Source organism: Ambystoma mexicanum, chromosome 2q (genome assembly GCF_040938575.1).
Source record: "Ambystoma mexicanum isolate Mex_15411 chromosome 2q, UKY_AmexF1_1, whole genome shotgun sequence".
NCBI classification, from domain to species: domain Eukaryota; kingdom Metazoa; phylum Chordata; class Amphibia; order Caudata; family Ambystomatidae; genus Ambystoma; species Ambystoma mexicanum.
Window position 1 is genome coordinate 1,332,653,015 of NC_090924.1, and position 24,955 is coordinate 1,332,677,969.

General features: G+C 44.4%; 1 protein-coding gene across 6 annotated transcripts in view; it reads left to right on the plus strand.

The window, feature by feature from the left end:
• The window catches only part of RBMS3 (RNA binding motif single stranded interacting protein 3), a 2,259,106-nt gene that overhangs the window by 1,072,250 nt on the left and 1,161,901 nt on the right, over nt 1–24,955 (plus strand). The window lies entirely within an intron of this gene.

Sequence of the window (24,955 nt, forward strand, 5' to 3'; positions counted from 1 at the left end):
GGGTCGTAATGAGGGCCAATGTCTTTTTGTAGGGTCATCTTTTGATAGGGTTCTAATTAAAGCCTGGTGCATAAGGCACCCTTCTTCATGCAGCTTCTGTACTCTGTGGGGCCAAGCCACAGAGACATTACTGTGAGTCGCTCTGACTTACGCCTGCCATCAGGAGTAAGTCAGACGTACTTATAGTAACATTCAATAGCACTCTCTGGCTTTAAGTCAAGGGTAGCCCAGAGTAACCTATTTGTGAATCGGATGGGAACGGGGGCCGGCAACTTTACATCAGACGGCTCTGAGAATATTTCTGCCCTTTACAGGCCATTCCCTTTTACTTTCAGTTTCCACCTTATGTGGTTAGGTTTTCTTCGAAAAAAACACCTTATGATGGACCGGTTTGCTTTGAGAAAAGCACCTTATGATGGGCTGGAAAATGATGGCAACTGCTGACAGAATGTTCTGCATGGTCCCCCTCAAGTTTTATCCGAAGCTTGTTTCCAAGTCGAATTGGTAAACAGCTTGCGCATGGAGGGAGGTGAGGAACTTGGCCTATCTCGGGGCTAAACATTAAATAGCTTCAAATCGACTGAAGTATTTTAGCGCTAGGATTGTTGCCGGGCAGAGCAGTGCTTGTCAGAGTTTGGCCACCCACTGATTGTGTAAGTAGTGTACATGTACACTAGGGCGCCGAGGAACCCAAACATTGACACTGTTCATTTAAAAAAAAAGCAAATATGTAATATGAATGCATTTATTTATATATTTATTTATTTGAATCCTTATACAACGTGCCACATTCCTGCAGGCCTCAGGGCGCACACAAAACAATACAACAAGAAACAAGGAGGACCGACATAGGCAGAGAATCAGGGACTAATAGGTCAGGAGGTCAGAGAGAGAAAGCAGGCGAGGCTATTATTGTGAAATTGAGACTGGCTTGTAGATGCATAACAATGTATTAATCTCTCAACGAGTAGCCACGTGTAGCTTGCCCTTAACACTAATGAACATTAAGGCATATTTGTAAACGTGTCTTTCAGTATGCAGTGTTTGACTAGCTCCTTACATTGTCCTTACATTACAGAATATATGTTTTAAACTGGGAAGTGGAAATGTAACTGGAATGTGTCGTTGTTTGCACTCATCACCTTAGCAACCACGCAGCTGCACTGGTCACAGACCCTGGCTCTTTCTCCATCGTTCTATTGTCCTCATTAACTTTGTGTCCCCGTTTGAAAATCCTATTGAGTCCTGTTTTTCGTGCACATGGAAGACACAAGGCCTTTAACTGCGGCAGAGGCCCTCCCATTGGCAGCAATCCATGTTTGCAGGGTTTGGTGCGCCAAGGTGGCCTCCACTGACTTGCAACAGTCGCACACTGCACTTTTACCTTAAGTGAAGCGTGTGTAGCTGCAATGGAGGGGCAGGCTTCGGTGTGGAGGGTCAGAGGGGCGAAGCCCTTAGGTCTGACTGTTATCTGTGTCTGCATAATGATTTCCAGATTGATTTGGAAGTCCTCCATGGAATCTGCAGCTGTTTGTAAAAATGTGGATGTTTCAGAGGAATCTGATGCTTGTTTGCTTTGCTCTGCTCAGGTGATAGTCATTTTGGACAATGTGAGTGACGTTGGTGTAGGTTAAAGTCTTGCATTGTTTTGTTTAACACATCTGACTGATGTTGTCTTTGTTGTTCATTGGGATGCATGTGCATTTCCAATAACTACTACTATCCAAGGCCCTGCCTTCTTCACAGTAATAAGACACCCACTGACTTTTCTTTTTATGTATCTCTACCAGCTCTTAGTAGATAAAGTCCCCACACGTGTCTTCTAATGTGTTGTGCTTTAGGCCGCACAGTATTTATTCTGCAGTGGTTTTGTAACAAATGCAATATGATGCGACGCTGAGCCTTGCCAGGGATTCTGCACGTGTCTCTACTTGCCCTAGCCTTCTTGATTGTAAAGGGAATCCGAGTTTCCTGTACTATAGCATCCTGCAGATGTGCAGTGTTGACAGGACTTTGATTTGCCACATCTGGAAGATGCACTGAGTACCATAAAGATGCTCGAGGGATCTCCATATTGGATCCACTGCTAATGTCAGAGAACAAGGTTCAAGAACCCTGCTGTCTAGCTGTCTATAGGTAGCCTCTGGGATGGCCCAGCTATGTTGCAACCAGATGTGTGTCTTTGGTGCCCTTACATTCACTTTACTATACATTCAGTGAGTCACATTTACTTCTCCAAACCTTTACTTCTCCTGCCTGTCACTTCCCCTAGCATTCGCTCTGTCATTACAGGGGGAGGTCTCCTGTATCCCCCCTTCTTTTTACCCCATATTCTACCCACCTGCCACCACTTGACCCTAACCTTTAGCTAACCTTTACCACATTCATTGCATGTGAAGATGCAGACGGAGTAAAGGCATCAAGAAGCAAACTTATAAGAAAGTCAATTTCTGTCGAAGTGAAGGAAGACTCAATGGCCCTGGTTCGTGGTATTGTTTGCGTGCAAAACGGGGATTTGCATGCCATTCTGCCCGCAAATCCCTATTCGTCAAACATTCCATGAATCAGTCTCAATCAGTCTAGGGAAAGTTTTCTACATGAAGTAAAGTGGGGATACCGTCATAGCGCAGAGGCTCTGGAATTCTGTGCTCCTCACTCTCCCTCTATACCCGGGGAGCTTGCAGCAAGTGGGAAGTTCCAAAAATTCAATGTGCAGTGGAATTGTGGTCCTCATTACGAGTTTGGCGGGAATGTTCAAAACGTGGTAATTTAAGGAGTTCCTACTCTTCAAGTAACAGCTAATTATGAGCCATGAGTGCATGGGACGTGTACAGCGTGGAAGCTATCGAAAGAACATCATAAGATTAATAACCCACATTTACCCCTTCTCTGTGTGCCGCATGTGGTAATAATCTCAGCTAACCCCATCTCATAATTAGGTAGCCTTTTAAAAATAGGACCTCTATAAAGAGCACATTGTTTTCAAATTACCGCCCTTCTCCTGCGGCCCTGCACATCCTTTCACAATGATTAGGCTTCCAGTCGTTTCCCTGTATCTTTGTTATCAACGTTTATCATTCTCCTTTGAGTGATGCAGTGATTTTAATAAAAAAAGAGATGTGCACAGACAGTGAAAAGGGCTTTAACGCCCTCATTGGAAAAAGAAAGACTAACCATTGTCTTTTAATACTCGCTGGAAAATGGAGTAACTCTTGCCTGCACAATTGCCTCTGGGGGTATTTCCTCCAGGGCCTTATGGAGTTCTATGAGACTCCGAAATGGGGACTAACAGTAGCTTGTGAAGTGTGGAATGTACCCCAATTTCCCACCGTGGTAGTGGTATTCAAGTTTGCCGGATTAGCAGAGCTAATACTGCCAAATTCGCAACGAGGCTCTGGAAAAAATGTGCATTTGTAGTAATAAATAAGCTTGTAATTATTTCTTTACGGTGCGTTTCACATATTTAATTAATGCCACATAACACTCTTTGGCATCAGTGAAGAATGGTTTCAGAGTTGTGAAGCCCGGCGAGTGTGTGCCGTGGTGTTATGGGTGCACATGTGCACTCATGCATCAGAGAGTTGTTGCTGTCCTGATGTGCACGTGGCACCAAGCTATCAATAATTAATACCACACATTGCTGTGCTTTGAGTCACACCCTTGGAAGCCGGCCAGCATTAATGGAAGGTGTTTCAGCGCATGGGGCAGTAGGGAAGGTTATTTGTGTAGTGTTGACCATCAGGGATGTATTGCTGGTGGAGAAGGGCTATTTCACCATGATGTGTAAGCAGGGTCTGCCTTGGGGGGTGTGGGTTTAGTGATTTCCGCCTCTAGTGGCTCAAAACCATATTATATTCTCTGGTGGTGGTTTTCTTTTCTTTGAGGTTTAAAATCCTCAAAACCTTTTATTGTGTTAGGAGAATGGGAAAACAAGTACCAGTCAAGATAATTTCCGACATGCAGACCGTTTCCTTCTGTACCATGTGAAGGGGCCACTATGCTAACTGAGATCACCAGGGTTGAATAAAAGACATGCTATGTTATGTTATTGGGCCTTTGTACAGCACTATTTCTTTCTTTTTACTGTCCATCCCATGTACTGCACTGTGCCCTCCCCCTCACTTTGCCCCTTTCCCTCACATCCTTCCCCTGCACTTGCGCGATCTCAATGACAACTGGCCTATTAAGATCGATGTCTCTGTCTTCCCTCTGTTCCCCCTCCTTTGACTCGTCGCGCGTTGAAACACTTGTGTATAGGCGCGTGATAAATTCCACATCATATCAACTTTTTTACATTTGCTATGATCTTAAAACGCACTAGGTTGAACGCCCTCAGGAACCGCAGTCCAGGTCAGTGGAGAAAGTAGATTAGTCGACAGTGCTTTGGTGCACTCAGTATGTGTGCAGCCAGTGTGGTTTACCACTGTATGAAATGTGGAAATATAGGCCTTGATATAGAAACTGACAAGGGCGTTCAACAGATTCCTTAACACTTATCAGCAATGTTTCCCTAAAAGGCGGGGCTTCAGCAGCATCTGAACAAACTGGAGTACAATGGAAAAAAACAGAAACATGGTATTGCAAGCACCATTGACAATAAAAAAGCTAATTGCATGCAGGGGACCACCAACACCAGCACATACAACCTGCTGGGGCCCCCACATGCAATTCTAAAGATGTACATAGGGTATTGTGAAATAGATGAGTATAAACCAGGCGAAATCGACTACACTATGTGCCGCTATGGAATCTGCCTTCTTAGGCGCAGGTGCTAATCTGATGTGGATTCCATGCGGATCCATTGGTCTTACTCCAGCATGAAATGCGCATGCACTCGTAAAACGCTGCGCTCTTCCAAGAGGGAGGAGGAAAGCAGAGCTGAGATGTAAACTCTGCTCTCTTCTCCACCGGATCCTTGGAACTGGACCAACATGAGCTGGAACACAAAAGAAAAGAGTACAAGCATCGCGCCTTGCTTTTATACTTTCATTTTGCATTCAACCATTTTTAAAATATCTGCCAATAACTACTAAATGTTATATATATATATATATATATACTGTTTTAAAACCAGTATGGCATAAAGAAAATATTCATAATTGTTGATTGTTGGGCAATCTACACGGACAAAATAAAGTAAAGGCAATAGCTGGTTTTTGACACATGTCGAAAGAGTACCCCAACCAGTGGAGAGATTGATTAATGCCCCCTCTGGGCTACTAAGATGCAGGGTCCTTGTGAGGCTCTTACAAAGATATAAGCTCAATTTCCTGTAGAAACATGCACTGACAATCCAGGCCATAGATGGGTCAGAGTGCATTACATCATAAAAGAACCTGTACATCTGGTCAGCAGCTCAACGCCTATTCCTGCCACCACCCCATTCTATTCCCTATACTCTCAAAACAAGAGGAGGTGCAGCTTCAGTTCTCACCGGCTCATTCGGGGTGATGGATGGACTACCCAAGGCAGATGTGGGCTTTACAAACACCTATCAACATAACATGAATATTCTTGACATGAAGTGAAACAGCACATGATGAACTGTTTTTTTTTTTTTTTTTAAGTTGACCATTTTTATTGTGTTATGAATGCAGGCATCACAATACGGAACTGTAAATACATGTGACTGCCTAGAAAAAATGTATAATACAAGAGAAACATGGCACACGCTAATCAAACACAATAGACATATATGTCAGGATTTGCAGTAAACTTCGTCCTGCAAAAGTCTTATGTCGACGAGTAAAGCAATCTGGCAGAAATATTAGAAGTAAACTACTGCGAATTTGAAAACAATGAAAAATAATATATATAAGCTAATCTTTATCACGACCCCACTAATTCTGAAAAAAAGGGTGATCAATCATGATTGTGATGTGTACTTATACATCTAGAGCTATAATTATTAATTTGTAAGATAATTGCTGCAATGTAAAAGAAGTCATATTTACATAACAAAACCCTGAAGGAAAGGAAAACACACAAGGAGGGGGAAGGGGTAAAAATGAAGCAAACCTAACAGACCCACCATGAGGGGAGTCCATCCCAAATCATGAGACTTGATATATGTCAAGTCAAGACAGAGGTGCTTGTAGTTGGCCCACCATTTGTGGCAGCTCTTTGGACTCCTCTGTTTTGACCCACCAATCTGGGCCTGTTCCCTTTACCAGTCCCCCCTGTGAAGGACATGGCCATCAAAATACCTGCCTCTCTGTCAGCCGAGGCCCAGGTTAGTGCAGTGCGTCAAAAATGGCATCTTCAGCTTAAAATCCTCTGGAAAGTTCTTCCTGTCCTGACCCCTCCAATGCACGCGCCCGCGGGTGCCTACTACAATTCCCTCTTTTTAACACAATCTGCATATCTCATTCAGCGTCTACAGAACCTGCAGAAGTTGGCAGCTAGAGTTGCCACTTCATTGCCTATAGGTAGTCACATTGCCACTGTTCTTTGCCGTTTGCAATGGCTCCCGGTGGCAAACCGTATTCAGTTCAAATCTCTCTGCCTGGTGCACCGTGCTTTTTATGGTACAAGTGTAGAATATCTACAAACTAAATTTGGCCCTTCCACTCGCTTTTGAGCTCTGCATTCTGGTGGCGCTGTCTTAATCTCACTGCGCGCTTTAATTATTCTCGCATTGTGGTCTCTCCTTTTCAATAGCTGCGACCCAAATCTGGAACACCCTTCCCGCTTGGCGCGACTGCGAACCATCTTTTGTTCAGACGTTCCCTGAAAATCTACCTGTTTTAATGCCTGGTGGCTTTCTTCCAGCTGTTGTCAGGTCCTAATCCACTCAGCGCCAAGAGGCCCTCTGGTGGACGCTGCGCTTTACAAATTATTGTAACATAACATAACGCAACAAACAAGCCACACGATGTGGGGTGAAACAAATAACTAGTAAATGCATGCTATTAAATGTTACGCGTCATCAATAGTTTTGAAGTTGTTGCCATGCATTTTTCACATTTTTGCCTGTTACAAATGCCATTCCAACGTGATCTGATTGTAATATTCTGATAATGGTTACAATGCGCAGTAATAATTTGAACAGTGACAAATGTAAATCAATCAAAACGGGAACAGCACTTGCATCTGTATTGCTGTTGGTAGCAAGGCTATTTAGTTAAATGTTGCTTAAATAAAAAGGAACATTAACCTTACATATAAGTTGCAGTATTTTCCAAATTTGATTATAAAATGCCTTCATGGATTTACAGTCAAGAAAAATATGCTTAAAGGCACACTCCTTCCCTGGGCAGGTTTAGCAGTAAACAGTTTAGTTGGGCTTAACAATTCTCCATGAAGTATAAAGTGAGGGCTTTGTGTTAAACTTGCTGATTTCGAAACCCACCCAACTCCATTCCATATATGAGACCACATAACCCCACCCCATCCTATGTCTCAATCTAACCCCCAAATTCAATTCAGGAGACCCTTTTGTGTCCCAGGAACTTCTAATGCCCAGAAATGATTAAAGCCTAGAAGCCATACTGCTGGAGGAGACAATAATCACAGTCCTCCAGGATCCGGGTGGACCCATAACTACAGTGACGAGGCAGGTTATCAACAAGGACTCAAGCATCCTAGTATATCGGGGTGATCTGAGAACCGGGGAGATCACACATGTACCCCTAAACTCTTGCCAACACATGAGATCATCACTTTAAAAAAATTGAGTCACAAACCTAATGCTCTTATCGAACCAGAGTTTTCAAAATACACTTGTCCTATTCATCTTAATCATTGTATTGTGCCGTAGGCACTGCGAGACAAATTCAGAAGGATATGGTTTATGTGGGAATAAGAACTCTCTTAAACGGGTTGTAGTTAGACTAAGTGAAACTGCTTCTAGGATCTTAGCCTTGCCTCTTAGATAGAAATTATCCATAATAGCAAAAGGGAATATGGATGCTTTTCCCAGAATAGACCAGACCAGCCAATTAATGAGGTCATCTGAAAGGAATCCCAATTGCAGTGTCATAAAGTGTAACGTTAAGAAATGTGATGTCACCAATGTATTAACTCACTTTAATTTACTAGGAGCAATCCGAGGCCTTTTATAACCCGAGAAGAATTTAGTGAACATGCAATTAATTGTTTTAAATAAAGCAATATGGAAGAGGAAACATGTATAAGAAATAAAGCACAACGGGAAATAACATCATTTTAATTGCATCTAAGCACCCCCACCAAGATAGAAACTGTGGGATCCATGAACTAACACAATCACATCTAGGGGACAAGCTTTGAACATTAAGAGGCACGAGGCATGACTAGTGCCAAACATCCTTTCTGATACACTGTGGAAAAAAAGGGAGACACATGAATTTGAATCCAGAGCATAAAGGAAGCCTTTTCCCTAATTCACTTTATTCCACAGAATGTTCCTGAATTCGTCTATCAAAGCTTTTAACTCTAAAATCAAGACACCGACAGAAACGTAAGTGCACACATTCTCCCAGAGAAAGGGCCCACTTTTAACTTTGTCGTTTGCAAATAAAATGTTCCATTAAGGCCCTGATCCAAAGCATGTGCTGCTTCATACACGATCTTCAGGGTATTAATTGAACAAAGATATTGATTTTCAAGCTGATAGAAGGTAATGCCACATTCCGGCCAGAAGGTGGCACTAGCACCTGTCTACAAGACAAACACAATCAGAGGATGTGGGCGTTTTCTTTAATATAATTCTTTTGATCTAGGAGAGTGATTTTAATTATCTGTGACATACTGTGTATTTATTATGCCTTGTGCATTGTGGTATGTACACTGCTGAGTTATCTGTAGAGATCTTTAGGTTACAGATAATGAACACCATTTTCTTGGCAAGAGCTGACATGCATTCATCCTGGTCCTAGTTCTTCTGTCTCACCTCTAGTGCAATGTAGTTTCAACCCCTCTATATGCAACTGGGAGCATCCTATTGAACAGGGCTTGCCGTGCAGTTTGCGTACTCTGTCTGGATAGCGAGCGGTGCTCATTGTGCACGGCTCTGTCCGATGTGGGCAACACCCCTGATCTTGCTGGGTGCCAGCGTTCGGTAGATGTAGCCCTTCAATTCAGGCCCTTTCACCAAGACATCGTCTATGACCTCCTAATGAGCCATCTGCCCCACCACCAAAGCCTGCCAGTGCATTTCCAGAGTCCACCATTTTGGGGTGGTTGTCAGAATGGTGTAGTGTCATGGCCCGCAAATGCGGCACAGTTTATGTAATCTCACATTGTGCACGAGTGCATGGAGAGACTGACGTGAGCATGGGCTGGATGCCGCCATGGCTGCAAGGATGCAACAGGCCGGTAAATGTGGCTTATTCCTTAGTATGATGTAGTGCGTGACTCCAGCAATCCTTATTACACAATACCAATGGTGTGCTAAGCCACACGGTATGCAACAATGTGTTAATTGCTCTATTGGAAATCATTTTCAGTGAAATTATTTTTGATTCATTAGTATAGGGACTAAAGTCAATGGGCCTCATTACGAGTCCGGCTGTAACCTGCCGGTTTTTCCTGCTCGGTTACCGCCGGACTCGTATTACCATTCTGCCTCGATGATTCCCGGAATTACTGGGGCATTACAACCCCAGTGAGCCGGGAATTCTGGAGGCGGAATTTGGTAAATCCCCATTCCCATTGACTCAATGGGAATGGGGACCATGGACACACCGGCACCATCTTGTGATGGTGACGCTGTTTCCACGTCCGCCTGCAGGGAGGCGGTGTTAAACCCGCCAGGTCACACCTGGCGGGATTGATACCTCTGCCTGCAGGACTCGAGATCACCCGGTATGGAAACAACAGTGGCGGCGGGTTTACCGCCACCGTTATTTCCATACCGGGTGACTCGTAATGAGGCCCAAAAACTGCATGTGTATTAGTTAGATCTGATGCATCCATATATTTTAATAAATGCAGATAAAAATCAAGACCCTTTTATACTGATCAAATTTGAGCAAAATGCCACAACAGGACTCCTGCGCCTCAGGCTCGACTGGCCTTTCAAGCAAAGGGGAAATACCAGGAGACCTGGTAGGCCAGTGTGCCGCAGTTTAAGGGGTGCACTCAGTGCTGAAAATGGAACCCTCTCCTCCTGGAGCGGCGGGGCTGTGTGTAGGAGAGGGTGGGGCTCAGGGGCATGACCCCAGACCAGTTCCCAAATACAGTATCACTTCACAGAATGGTGATTTGCATGAAAACAAAGAGCATTATGGGAACATAAGAATGTCCACAATTTTAAACATGGCCTTTAGTGATTCAGTAAGAAACTCTTTTAAGCTTAGAATGGGAGTTGGACTGTGCCGTTTTGATTGATCAAAATACTCGCCCTAACAAAGGGATGCCTGTAAATAGAAGGACATATATACCAGTTTGGGCAGTTGCAACTTGCTTAATACTCTCCTTCCTGATCCCTTCGATTTTTTTTTGCTCCAAATCTCTGCTGAACAAATGCTTCTCCAAGCAGAGAGCTGGGGCAGATCTCTTTCCTCAACTGGCTCCTTCCTATGGAACAGTGCCCTTCCTTCTATCCTTCTTGAACCAGACCACCTCAATATTGCATGCAAGCAACCTGCTTCAATGAGCAGACTGCTTTCAGAAGACTAGGCAGAGGGTCTTCTGTCTACTTGGTGAAGTGCAGGATATGGGAGTGCCCAGTGCTAACCCCTGGACTTGGGGGACAGAGGAGTGCTCGGGTAAGATGTGTTTTGCCGGAACGCTGCTCCTTCTTGTTCCACCCCATTTCCTAGGCTGGGGGGACTTATGCCAGTATGATGATTTATATATGTTATATTGATCTGCTTTTATACTGCCAAACTCACCACCATAGCATTCTTACGGAGCTGGGGATCGTACCAAGTGTGGCAAATTCATTGTACTGTACGTTTTGACCAATGTATTAGCCCAACATTCTTAACATGCACCGTTTGCCGTAAATTTGCAGAAAAATATTACACGGGGTGTACTCATATCATTTAAAAATCAATGTCCTTCACACTTTGATTCATGAATTTGGGTGTTTTTCTTTGTGGCCCAGACCTGTCCATTACGATCCCTCCCCCCACTCCATGCTTTGGACCGCCATGCTTTCTGAAATAGGAGACTTCTTATCAATGAATTTTCCGCCGTCGAATGGATTTGCACAGTGAATGCAAAGTTGCACCTATTTCCCTGCCCAGATATGGTAATGCGCTTCACCTGTCAGGCGGATGAGGAGGGCTCTGACCGTGCACCGGGATCATGCTACGCCCTGCTGCGAGAGGCCAGTAATGGGGTTCCGGAGTGGACTGCCAGCCGCTGAGATGGACGCCCGTGACAGGCGAGACGCGTAGTGCCAATAGGTTAATCCTGAGTGGCCATCGCTGGAGGACAGCTGTAATTTATCTTGTCTCGGTGAAGATCCGGCACCGGAAGATATTATTTTAAAAGGAGAAACAGGGAAGCGCAGGGATACACAACAGCAAACAGATTTCCCATGATGCTGCAGAAAATGTCTGGCCGGGAATGAACACATTCTCTGTGATTATGTGATTAATACATCTCTGGTGCCTGTCTACAGAAAAGGCAAGGATCGTGAGAAGGAGGTGGATTTTGCAGAAGGGTAGAATGCAATGGAATGTGAATAGATCGTGTAGTCAATGCTTTGCACTGGAATCCCTGGGTGGTGGGACTATCGCATTGTGCATGCTGTGCACACATCATTAGGTGTCAGAGGATCTTGCACCTATTAAAAGTCTAGGTACCCAGGATCTTCACCAAATCTGATGCTTCTGCCCAGGAGAATGTTGATCCTTCAGAAGGCTCGCACTTTCGACCATAGTAAAATGCCGCTGCATTTGCCCTCCTGCATCCTACCACCGGCACAACATTGTTTGGTTCCAGAATATACCACATGACCTTTGCAGACGTGCACAACATTGGCCTGATGCCAAATTCATTTTTATTTTTTATTAGTGCAACTACATTCATGCTCACAAAACGAAGAGTTGTGTACAAGGAAACTGTGACCTATTGACCCAAGACTCCTCTATGCTGCTACATGCCATCAGCACAGATGCACCACAGTCTATGCCAGTGTGTGCATGCCTAGATGGATGGAAGAAAAATGTACCACCAGTTAACCCCAATTTTCAAACAAGGTATGTGAGTGGCTTCAGGCAGAGTCATATGTGTGCGGGGCACATGAGGTTACCACCTGCAAACTCATGCGCACAGCCTGGTAATTCACAAAAGAGGAGCAATTTGACCACTCATTTACTGATAGGTTGCAGTTTGCCCCCAAAGTATCTTTACTTTCCCAGGGGCACGCAAATAGCATCCAGTATCCAAACCTTTTCAAGGCAGAACTCAAGCAGCAGTTTTTACAACAAAAATCCCAGAAACCAATGCGCTACATGGATGACATTTTCTTGATTTAGACCGAAGGCGAGGATTCCCTGAAACAAATCTATGATTCCCTAAATGGCTTTCACCGCCACATAAGTTCACCATGGTCTACTCCAAGGTGAGCATACATTTCCTGGACAGCAACATTTCTGATGGAATGAACGGTCATCTAGAAACAGCTGTATTCAGGGAACCTCCAGACAGGAGTAAATGCCTTCACATGACAAGTTTCCATCCAAGCCACACAAAACAACCAACTTGTTATCTACAGCCATGTCATCCTATACCATGCTATGTAAGACAATGGACAACCAACTTGTTATCCACAGCCATGCCATCCTATACCATGCTATGTAAGACAATGGACAACCAACTTGTCGCTCTTTATACTTTTTGCAAAAGGGCCACTCAGCCAGACAAGTTGAAAGGGAATTCGATTGGGCATTGAGAACACCCAGAAATGACCGGCTTTAATACCAATATGGTGAAACTACAGAATTAAATAAAACAATAGTGTGGGAGCCCCTCTACAGAGAATGAACAAAGGTCAAATACCCGGTTCTATAGAATTAGAATGTCTTCCAACCAGGAGCGTCTACAAACATGTTTTAGCTCACTGCAGCCTTCACAGGGAAGAAACAACAATTCACATATCAGTCTGGTCCCACCCACAAGGGCAGTCAACCATTGAAATGCTAGGAATTTCTCATCTGAAGAAGAGTACTATTAGGAACCCTAGACATGTGTTTCTGCCTTGTTGGGCCTCCTCAGTGAGGGGAAGCTGAGCCTCTTTGAGGCACATTGAGCAGGGGGTCCACGTCTGGTGCCCGTGAGATTTATATCCTCAGTGAAAATGGGCCATGCTAAAAAGGCCCTCATCGTGTTCACTGGAGCTCCGCGAGAAATGAAATGTGTGCATTGTTCAATAGGCTTGACATGTCACCCCTACGTGCATTGCTTACTTGGGAGCCATCCAGCATGGCATGCCGCAACATCTGTTAAGTTTGCTCGATGACGCCTGCACAGCGACTCGATGGAAGTAGGCGTTTAAATAATGCTTTCTACACTCTGCTCTTATTCTTGGGCATCTTATGTTTTATGTGGTAGCAGATAAGTATTTACCAATGACCTGTGGTTGACCGCATTGACCGAGATATCAGTCCACTGACGAAAAACAAAGACCAGATAATTTATATAATCTACCATCACCTGTGGGTCATCAGCAATGAGGCAATGTTTGGTATGTTGTTCAAATTTTTTTTAAAAACATTAATTGTACATATACGCCCACCATTGGACTTTCAGACCTTTTTCCGCATAACGAAACTAAGAATGGAATTGATTTCGTTCAGTGGCCATGTGGCTTGAAATACATTGGTAAGACGATATGCGTGGTGAATACCAGAATTGTGTGCGTTCGGTCCCGCATTACGAACGAAACTGCAGGGGCATCATTTGTTCACCACTTTATAATGGAGTTAGGATGCCCACCGGATGATATGATGTGGAGGGTTTTGGATTTTGTGCATCCAACACAAAACATCAGAAGAACAAAAGGGGCAGAAATAGCCAGCTGAGAAACTGAAGCCCTTCAGAGCCTCTAAAATGCTACAACACCAGGGAGAGTCAGTGCTTAGCAGCTCAAAAAGTAGGAAAGGGAGAAAGCTGGAGAAAACCGCAAGCCTGTGTGGCAGTTAGATAGACAACATGGAGTGGCGTGTTGGCGGTCAGTCTTTCTCTGTGGCTGCTGCCCTGCTGTGGAATTCTCTTCTGCTGCGTCTTCTTGAGACCACTGATCATCTCTCCTTTAGGCGGGCTCTGAAGACCTTCTTGTTCTCCGCATAAGCTCTTTTCCTGCTGTTACCATTAGCTATGTTTTTAGTTTCCAGCCTGACGCAATGATTCCCTTGTTGGTGAAGGTGTGCTATACACAATTGGATAACATACCATAACATGGTTTCAGAACAAAGCACTAGGGTGAGCTTTCACAAAACCCTGACCCCCAAGTTGACCATAGATTAATGAAGAAACAAATCCTTTTCCCACCTGAACATTGTTCCCGATTGCCGAAGACCAGCCCACCTGGAGACTGTGGGCAGGATTTAGAGCCCTTTTCCATGTTTTCCCATCCACATGCAGATCTCAGGGCGAGGAGAGCAGATCAGATTGGATGGGGAAAGGTGACCAATATCAAAGTAGGGATGGGGTAATTAAAGGAGGATTTGGAAGCAAAAAGTGTGGGGTTTTTTTCCAGGTGAGGCTGGAAGTGGAGGTGGACGGCAACCAGGAGACCAGCAGAAGGAAAGAAGAAGCAATGTCTTGTAGAGGAGATTGTTGGAGTAGGTGAGGTCTTGTTTTAGGAGGAGTAGTAGTTCTGTAGTTTCAGTGTGCGTGTTTCTGTGGTATTTGAGTAGAAGTGGAAGGAAAATGTTGCAGTGGCAGGAGGACTGTAGTAGTTGGAGATGGAGTGTCATAGTGGGTGGTGGAGTGTCATAGTGGGAGGAGGAATGTTGTAGTCGGGGAAGTGTCATAGTTCCATGAGGAGTGCCATACTGTGGGGAGGGAAGTAGGAGTGGGAAGGAGAGTAGTTGTGGCGACGTGAAGTATGAGTAGTGGTTATATCACAGGTTAGAGATTAGGGGTAGGAGGAAAGAATCATCAGAGGGACTAACAACTGGTGGAATAAGTAAGGAAGGGGAGAGTGGTAGTGAGAGTAGAGGTATAAAGCTGAGTAGGCATGTCTGAGCTAGCCTAAATAGCACAGCACATGTGCCAGGCACTATCCAAACTCCCATTAGAATACCAACCTTTGTTAAAGTGGCGACAGATAGGAACTTCCTGAGAGAGTTTAGACAATAGGGGTGATCACTCGGTAGAACTAACCAGGGTTAGGGATGAACGAGTGTGGGCAGACGTGTGAGAGTGACGGCCTTAGGCCCCACAAATAAATTAAAAGCCCTTCAACTGTCTCAAAGACTTGGAGTGTTTTCTTTGCCATCGGGGCACCATCTTTGTTTTGGTGACCATGAGTAAGTCACACTAAAGCAAACTCCACTACTTTCAGCTCCTTTTTGCTGGTTTCCTTTAATTAATCAGGTGAGACGGCATTCGGAATGCTTTTAAAATTACTTTATTAAAACAGATTACCTTTAGAAAACTCAGCATTTGGGTAAAAATAAAATGTAGATATTAGATTAGGTTAACACTACTTATTGTTTTACAACTTAAGTCTTTTTGTATTTGTTTTCTTAGGTGCACACTGGGATTGTGGCTCCCTGCCCATGATTGCCTCAAGGTTTTCTATTGCCCTTTTTTAAGCGCAAAATTATCTTCGTCTATGGGTGTCAGTCAGTTGTTATTTATTTATTTTATTTATTTCATTTGTTACACGGCCAGACCCTTGGGTTACTGATAATACATTAATTTCCATATGATGTTTCGACTATATATCACGTTGGCGTCTGAGTCTTCCTTTTTTTAAAACAAATCTTTTTTACTTGTAGGCTCATAACCATTGTTTAGGTTGAGAATATGCAATACATTTTGTAATGGTTTTTTTGTTACCCTGCCGAAGTCATCAGAAATAGAAATGTTCCATATCGTTGCATGACAAATACATTTTTCCTGCACGCAGACCTTACCTGTAAGGACATCACTGAAACCGTTTTGGAATTTTGGTTGTTCAAGAACATATGAGGACTATTGGCGTTAAGTGCATCAGATACGATATGATAGGTTATTTATAATGCGCTTAATACCCAGAGGTTTCTCATAGCAGACCCGGGGATTGAACCTGTGTTGCTCCATTTCATCTTGCTTCCAAGGCGAGCACGTTGCCCCTCAGCTATCCTCCCGAGTCCATAATACTAATATAGATGTGTTAATGAACATATAGGAGCTTATTGAGTTGTACAGGTTTCTTTCTCACGATGTTTCTCGTGTTCGTGTATATTGTAAATACTCTGTAACGTATGTCTACATGTATTGTCTTTGTCTTTGTTTGATGGGATTTGTATTATGATTTCCTGAAAAATAAAGGAGTTGGCCGTGGGCCATGTTTTGAAGCAGAGCTTGCTGGTCAAGCAAGCTGGTCATGTGCCTGGGATACGGTAGAGTGCAGCTTGCGGCCAGAGTTGGAAACACCAAAGCGAGCCAGTGAAACATAAAACTTGAAGATACTTGCCCAGAATGCAACATCGGGAGTGGATTAACCCCACTCTCTCCCTGAACCTTTCTTCAATTTCCGAAGAGTTGAACCTCAGGAATACAGTCCCCTAACAATGTTTCTGCCTGGACACTCAGACCCACCCAGAAAGAAGTCTTGGCCTCAGACAGAGCCCTCAGCAGACATACATTCTGTAGCAGGTTGACGATATGACTGAGGCCCGGGTGATACAAAAGGGCCACCAGTAGGAGGCGAGCATTCTGGACTCCCAAGAACATGTCAATATAATCCAAACTTTCACCTGAAGAATAGGTGTGTCAGCATCCTAGTGACCCACCCAGAGCCACTGTTTAGGGTGAACTGTATTAGGCCCAGCTTTCCACCTGCTGGGTGTCTAATATGTGCAAAAAAACATGTTTCTGCTGCTGCAGGTTCAAATCATTCAGATCAAATTTGAGTTTAGGGAACGGCATATCAATTTCCAATTTTCCTCCCTGTTTTCTTAGTTACATTCCTCACTCCAGCAAAGACCAGCACGATCCTCCTTGGGCCTAGATGCCACACCACAGTTCATGACACCATATGCCCTGAGTGGAGGTAGCCTGATTCGAGACACCAACTTTAGGGGGGAGGTGCCTAGGTAATCCCGCAAGACACCAGCCCAGCTTCCCATGAGGTGGTTCCTGCTACAAGATCCTAGTGGTGCTGCTCGCCCTCTGACAGCTTATACTTAAAAAATCCCAAACCAACCATGGTCCCACCAGAATAAACCTGCCAACATTCCAGAGTCCCCCCTGCTAGTCAGGTGTTCTGGGTTGCCCAGAAAAGGGGCGTCCTGGTGAAGAAAATGGTTCCCTCCACTATTATTAGACAGGAATTACATGTTTTAACTGTGCGGGTAACCGATTAAGGCAGTTTTTCCCCAGAAGAAAATCCTACAAAAATAACAATGTGCAAAGAGAATGGCACATTGTCTTTGAAATGTGTGACCTTTAACCCATTGATGATGGGAGCACAGCCTGCAAGGGCTATGGGATGCCGCAAGGTCTGGCGTTCCAAACCCATCATCCGTGTTTCTTTCTGAAAAGAATGAAGTTGGGAAATGCCTTCCTCTTCACAGATTTCCAAATAGACTGGTCATTTACTTGAACAATGTTTCACTGATGAGATGCCAGCAGGGAACTAAGGCAGTGGAAGGTTGACCTCTGCAATGACACATTGTCCTTACCCCTCTTCTCAAAAACAGCCTTTTCCTTCTGAAATTCTAGGCGCAGCCTTACCTCCATCATGGTAACCAAATCCTTCACCAGCTTTAGTGCTAGGGAGTCCAGACCAACTCTGTCCCACTCATAACGAAGCAACTTTAGCTTCATCAGGGAAGCCTCTAATGTACCAGTGCTGTCCTCGTGTGTCTTCCTTCTCTGACAGCTGAAGCTAATGATGTAGACATTCGGTGTCACCTTTGCGGCTTCCCCTGCGTGGCAAGAGACTCAATGGGCCTTCTGTCTGCTTTGAAAAATGAAACCATCTCTCACCTCAGCCAATCCTTAAACTCTATGTCCCACAAGAGGGATCCGTTTCCTACCAGAGGCTTTCAGATATGAGCATGCCCTCAAAGCCTGAAGAAAGATCCAGGGAGGAATGACCAGATATGCCAATTTCCCCAAAGCCAAAGCCTATTCTCAGGTCACCTCATAGCAGACTTGTGGGGAATAGGAGTAAGTCCAACCTGCATGTTTTCAACTCATGGAGGGCATCAGCATAAAGGGTGTGGAGACCACTCGATGCCAACACTTGGTTCGTAGACGTTAAGCTTGAGTCTCACATTTGGATACTTAAAACTCTCCGAAACATGGATGACTATTTGTGTATGTATTGATTTATTTATTTATTTATTTAGTTATTTATTTATTTATGTTGGTGCCTTCTGCTGTGCTGGCAAGGCACATCTTGTCCATGTGTCAGCCCTCTGTTTATCAATTGTCAATAGTGCTCCCACATGTCTTGGTCAACTGCCCGGTGTATGATTGTCAGAATTATTAGTTGTGTTTTTCAGTAGTCCTCTGAGAAAGAGAAAGACAGAACAGGACTTAACAGGAAGCAGAGAAAATGCCTTCTCACAACCTCTCCTTTGTTTACTCCTCCTTGACACCTCCAGGATTGCCCGACCACACACTTGAGCACCTCTTGCATCCAACATCACAGTGTGCACTAACTTGTGATTCTGCAAGTGTGCCTTGGAAACACAACCCAATGATCACAACGCTTTAGGCCACATCCACGTCCTATGTTCTGCAGAACAATGGCCTGACCTAACTCGACAGACATGCACGATGGACAGGGTTTCATTATTAACAGTTACTCAGTTAATCGATATTAAAGTGGCCAGTATTACAATCAAATGTCTCCTCTTTTCACATTCTCACATATAAAGCTGGCACTCGAAACATAAGCGCCCTCTTTTGCATATTCCCGATGGTCACATCATGACAGTCTTCCTGTGTGCGAACTCTCTTCTTTTCAATCCATGTTTCTCTCAATTAGGCATGCATTATTTTGCCTTACATCGTCACCCTACAACCTTATACGTTTATCTCAACACCATTTTATTCTCCCTGTTTTTCATCGATTCACCATCAATGTTCTAAAAGCTTCCCCTCCCATCACTCTTATCTTTCCGCACTCATCGGAAACTATCCACCAGCACACACAGTAACTTGCAGGCAAGCTCTCTTTTTCATCTCGGTGTTTATGTTACGGCGCCCCAGTACCTGCGGATTTCCGGTGCCCTATACATTAATAAATAATTAAATAAATCTGTCCCTTCACCCTAATAACATTGATGCGATTATTTCGCCTGCAATAATTGTGACCTTTAAACTTTTCAACAGAAAGTTGTATACCGTAATTCCTCCTTTCTCCAATGTTTAATATTTCTTCAGTATTGACTTCGAGTTTTATCATTTCGATTGTATTGTTTTTTGCTATGTTTATTTCTCTTTTTTCTAATATCTCTCAGTTGTGTCTACCTGCTTTCTTCAGATGTTTCTCGCATTTTGTTTAGTTTATTTCTATTTAAAAAAAGGCCAATACTCGGTCCCTCCATGTTTCTGTGTTAAACCCTTCAGCTGAATCCCATTTGTTGTTCTTAATTTAAGACCTATTACTTGTGCCTAGTTAACGGTTTACCCTTTTAACTATTTCGACACTTCCCCTATGTTAGTTTATGCTACTGCTCTTCTTGTGTCTTGCTTGGCTGTTTATTAATGTTGCTTTTCAAGTTCCTACTCAGCCTGATTAAATAGTAAAAGTTAGTATATGGTCGAAACTCTTACAGGAAGAACTTATCCAGTAGACATGTGTACTGAGGGGAAATCTTTCCGTATAAGCTTTTAGCAGCTGCTCTTCTGAATGCAGCCTCTGGGGGTGAGGGCACATAGTAGAAGACCTCCCTTCTCCTGCACATCCTACTCCACAGCAGCTCAAAGACCATCTTCTGTATCTGGATAATATATTATGGTTTTCCAAGACATTCTTGTATTATAATTTTAGAGTAAATTATTAAACAATATGCTGTTTTTTGTTGTAAAACTTTAGATGGATCTCTGTATTTATTTATTTATTAACATGTATAAAGCGCCCAATAGCCCTAAGGCCTCGAGGCTCTGTTACAGACAACATGCTTAGTTAGAGTCATTTATATTTACATCAGGCGTACAGGAGCGAACAGGTGAGTAAACAGGGGACAGGACAGAGGGGGCAGGCTGTGTTAGTTGAAGAGTGTGGTTTTTAACACTTTTTCCGGAATGCTGGGAGGGATGTCTCAGGTCTGAGTGTGTTGGGAAGGGCATTCCAGAGTTTGGGTGCAATATGTGGGAACCCAATTCCACCTGCTTTGGCCCTTTTGATGGGAGGGATGCAAAGTTGGTTGGCATGGCAGGTTCTCTTGGGATGTGAGGAGGTATCTCAGACGATGGTTTCTGAAGGATAAGGCAGAGCTGTGAATGTTAAGCACTTGCGCGTCAGAGTGAGAGTCTTGAAGGTGATCCGCTCATGTAAGTACAATATACATTAACATGTTTTAATTCTATGTTTTAACATGCAACAAACTACCAACAAGGCTGCTCACATATGGCAATTGACCCTGACCCCCTGTTATCAGATATCAAACATCATAAAACTATTCCTCTAAAACCAACTTATTCATGACAGTTCCAGCCAAAATGCACCCGAGCACCACGGGCACACCATGGTCTCCTATGGGCACAAATGCCTCTAATTTCTCATTGCAGAGCACCTAGAAACTGACCCTGCCGGGCTCAGCGCACTTCTGGTCTACACACATCAATGAAGCCTCAAATCTACTACTCCTCAACAATGTTGCCACCTTCTGATAGGAACACAGCCCTCTTTGCAACTGTGAAACACTGTGCAAACCTCTTACCAGACCCAGATATCCCAGAGTCCTTAGAGAAATGCATTGACATCAATGATATCTCCATTATCCCAACTCGTTTGGCCATCACATCGATGCCTCCAAATCATCTGCTTCACCGAGATATATCCAACCCAAGCCGCCCCTTTCCGGTGCTGACTCCACTACCCTCACTACGACAGATGTCACTGACACGTTCACCTCACTAAAGCCAACCACCTAATCATCTGCCTCACCAATATATATCCAACTCAAGCCGCCCCTTCCCTGGGCTGACTCCACTACACTCACAATGACAGATGTCAATGACACGCTCACGTCACTAAAGCCAACCACCTATTCCGATGACATCCTACCTCCTACTATCCTAAAAAACAATTGTGTGCCAGGCTCTCGTTGTACTCTTTCAGATTATGAAGGTATCCCTCAACCAGAGTATTTTCGCAAGCAGCTTCAAAACAGAGTGGATTTGTCCACCTGTTAAGAAATCCACATTGAGCCAGAAGACCTCGCCAACTAATGACCAATCACCAGCTTCCCATTCTTTGATAAAATCACTGAGAAGATAGTGGCCTATCAACTCCACAATCAAATCAACTGGTCCACATTGCTCCAGGACTACCAACCTGGGTTCCATCCTACATGCAGCACTGAAACAGCCACCATGCAGGTCATCAATGATGCTCTCTGTACCATGGACAAAGGGGATTGTTGCCTCCTAGTTCTTCTGGACCTATCCAGACTCTAATCAGCCTCCTCACACAGGAAATGGGCTTTGTGGGAACAGTTATCCACCGGTTCTCCTTCTAGCTCTCATACCTGGCTTTCAAGATGGGCAACCTCTAATCTGCCCCCCCACAGTGACCTGTAGAATGCCAAAGGGCTCATCCCTCTCTCTGGCAATTTTAATCTATAAATAGCAATGCTGGAATCACTTCTTCATTACATTACAGCAATCAACAGTAAACATTAACGTTTACATTAAGTAACCTGCTCCCATGACATCACTCTCCTCCCAAAATGCCTTGCCACCATTTAAAAGAGTATGAGAAAAGCATACCTAAAACTCAACCCAACCAAATCTGAATGTGTGCTCCTTGGACATCCCCCCAAGGATGGTTGACTGGGATGCACCTCATGGACTCACTGCCCAGATTCCCACCTCGTTATTAGACAAACCTAACACCTCCGACGGTACACGTCCCTCTAGGAGCCACAATACTGCTAGGCCGCAAAAGGAACGATCCTGAATCACCGGACCAGGCGATAGTCCTTCTCTTGCTGTGCCATGGCCTACATGAAAATCATCCAGGTGGCAAAATGGACCACTCCAATGCTTCTGCAGTTCAGGAAAGAACTGAACAACCTGCTCGTCAGGAACTTCCTATGTGTGACTTGGGTAGCTCTGTCACTGGGTCCACCACCATTCCTGTACCCAATGTAAACAGCCCTTCTGTGCCTGGCACTCTCTTGTTCAGGTCTCTCCAAATAGATTTCAGCTGTACAAAACACAAATGCAACAAAGGTATCTTGAATTTTCAATGATATGATATGGTATTTGTAACATGCTTAATACCCAGAGGTTTCTGAGCACAGACCCGGGAATCAAACCTGTGTTGCTCCGTGTTGTCTTGCTTCCAAGGTAAGCATGTTGCCCCTGAGCTATCCTCCCATCTCTCCCCACTAACCTAATTTACCCATTTTCAGACACGCCACAGCACCCTACCTTTCACAATGTGAGAGGAGCAGGGTATAAATACAAGTGACATAACATAACATAACATATCATAACATAGCATAACTTACATGCCTATACATGAGTAATTAAATGCAAAAGGTGTTTACAAATGCTTTGTGCCGCAAGGCCAGTGTTAAACCTGTTGCAGACCATTCTATGTTGACCAAGTATTGTCTGATGCACCATCCCATTCCTGCACGGGGCGGGCCGGTTTGATATCGCACGCGATCATGAGTCATGATCCACCATGAGGGCGCTCCTGAAGAGGAACTGGCGATTATGGCATTTCTCGTCTCTGAGGTTCCCATCATTCCTCGAAGGGCTCTTGCAAAGTGTCTCGTCGCCTGACAGCTGCGTATTGAGCTGTGCGATATTATCAGGCATGATTCACTCTATGGACGTGAGAATACCTTTAGGGGAGCTGTCGAGCATCCAGCAGAATACACTGGGTTCAGACATTGACATGCGCAGTGCCTGCCAGCAGCCGGCCAGGATCGATGCCATTGCCTGATCTTATTCGCATTCAATAGCAGACGAGGATGCTTCCTGCGGCGGCGCCCATCAATTACAGCCGCTAATGGAAGCGTCTTATTCAGCCATCAAGAGTTGCGCACATTTGTTCTTTTTGGCCCATTATTCAGTGACACCTGGAGAAGGCTGCTTGCGCCCTGTAATATTACTGCACAGCATTGGCTGGTGACGTTCTATGATATTACTGCATGAGCGGGCGCCCAAAAAAATACCGTCCCATTAAAAGTATTGGGACCCTTGCACAGAGGGCCTCTCCTGGTACACAGGTGGTCTTTCCTGGATCGGGTGGGCGGAGTAGTGGGGACCGGGCCTCGGAGTACCCGCTTCCTCAGCGCCCCTGACACAGAGCGTTGCATACTGCATACATCTGTGTTGACACAGGGAGTCTTGGTGAAGTTCTGTGATGCAGCTGCACGTGTGTGATGACACAGGGAGCGTTGGTAAGGTGTAGTGATGTAACTACACGTGCGTGGTGACACAGGGAGTGTTGGTAAAGTTATGTGATGTAACTACACGAGTGTGATGGCACATGGGGCGTTGGTAAGTTTCTGTGATGTAACTATATTTGTGTGATGAAACGGGGAGCGCTGGTAAGGTTCTGTGATGTAACTTCATGTATGTGAGGACACAGGGAGCGGTGGTAAACTTCTGTGATGGCACTGCACTTGTGTGATGACACAGGGAGCGGTGGTAAAGTTCTGTGATGGTACTGCTCTTGTGTGATGTCACAGGGAGCTTTGGTAAAGTTCTTTAATGCAACTGCACGTGTGTGATGACACAGGGAGCTTTGGTAAAGTGCTTCGATGTTACTGCACTTGTGTGATGACACAGGGAGCTTTGGTAAAGTTCTGTGATGGTACTGCACTTGTGTGTTGACAGAGGGAGCTTTGTAAAGTTCTTTGATGTAACTGCACGTGTGTGATGACACAGGGAGCTTTGGTAAAGTGCTTCGATGTTACTGCACTTGTGTGATGACACAGGGAGCTTTGGTAAAGTTCTGTGATGGTACTGCACTTGTGTGTTGACAGAGGGAGTTTTGTAAAGTTCTTTGATGTAACTACACGTGTGTGATGACACAGGGAGCGTTGGTAAAGTTCTGGGATGCAACTGCACTTGTGCGATGACACAGGGAGCGGTGGTAAAGTTCTTTGATGGTACTGCTTTTGTGTGATGTCACAGGGAGCTTTGGTAAAGTTCTGTGAAGTAACTGCACGTGTGTGATGTCACAGAGAGCTTTGGTAAAGTTCTTTAATGTAACTGCACGTGTATGATGACACAGGGAGCTTTGGTAAAGTGCTTCGATGTTACGGCACGTGTGTGATGACACAGGGAGCTTTGGTAAAGTTCTGTGATGGTACTGCACTTGTGTGTTGACAGAGGGAGCTTTGTAAAGTTCTTTGATGTAACTACACGTGTGTGATGACACAGGGAGAGTTGGTAAAGTTCTGGGATGCAACTGCACTTGTGTGATGACACAGGGAGCGGTGGTAAAGTTCTGTGATGGTACTGCTTTTGTGTGATATCAAAGGGAGCTTTGGTAAAGTTCTGTGATGTAACTGCACGTGTGTGATGACACAGGGAGCGTTGGTAAAGTTCTGGGATGTGTGATGACACAGGTAGCGTTGGTAAAGTTCCGTGATGTAACTGCACGCGTGTGATGACACAAGGCGCAGTTGAAAAGTTCCACGATGGTTTTGGTGATAGC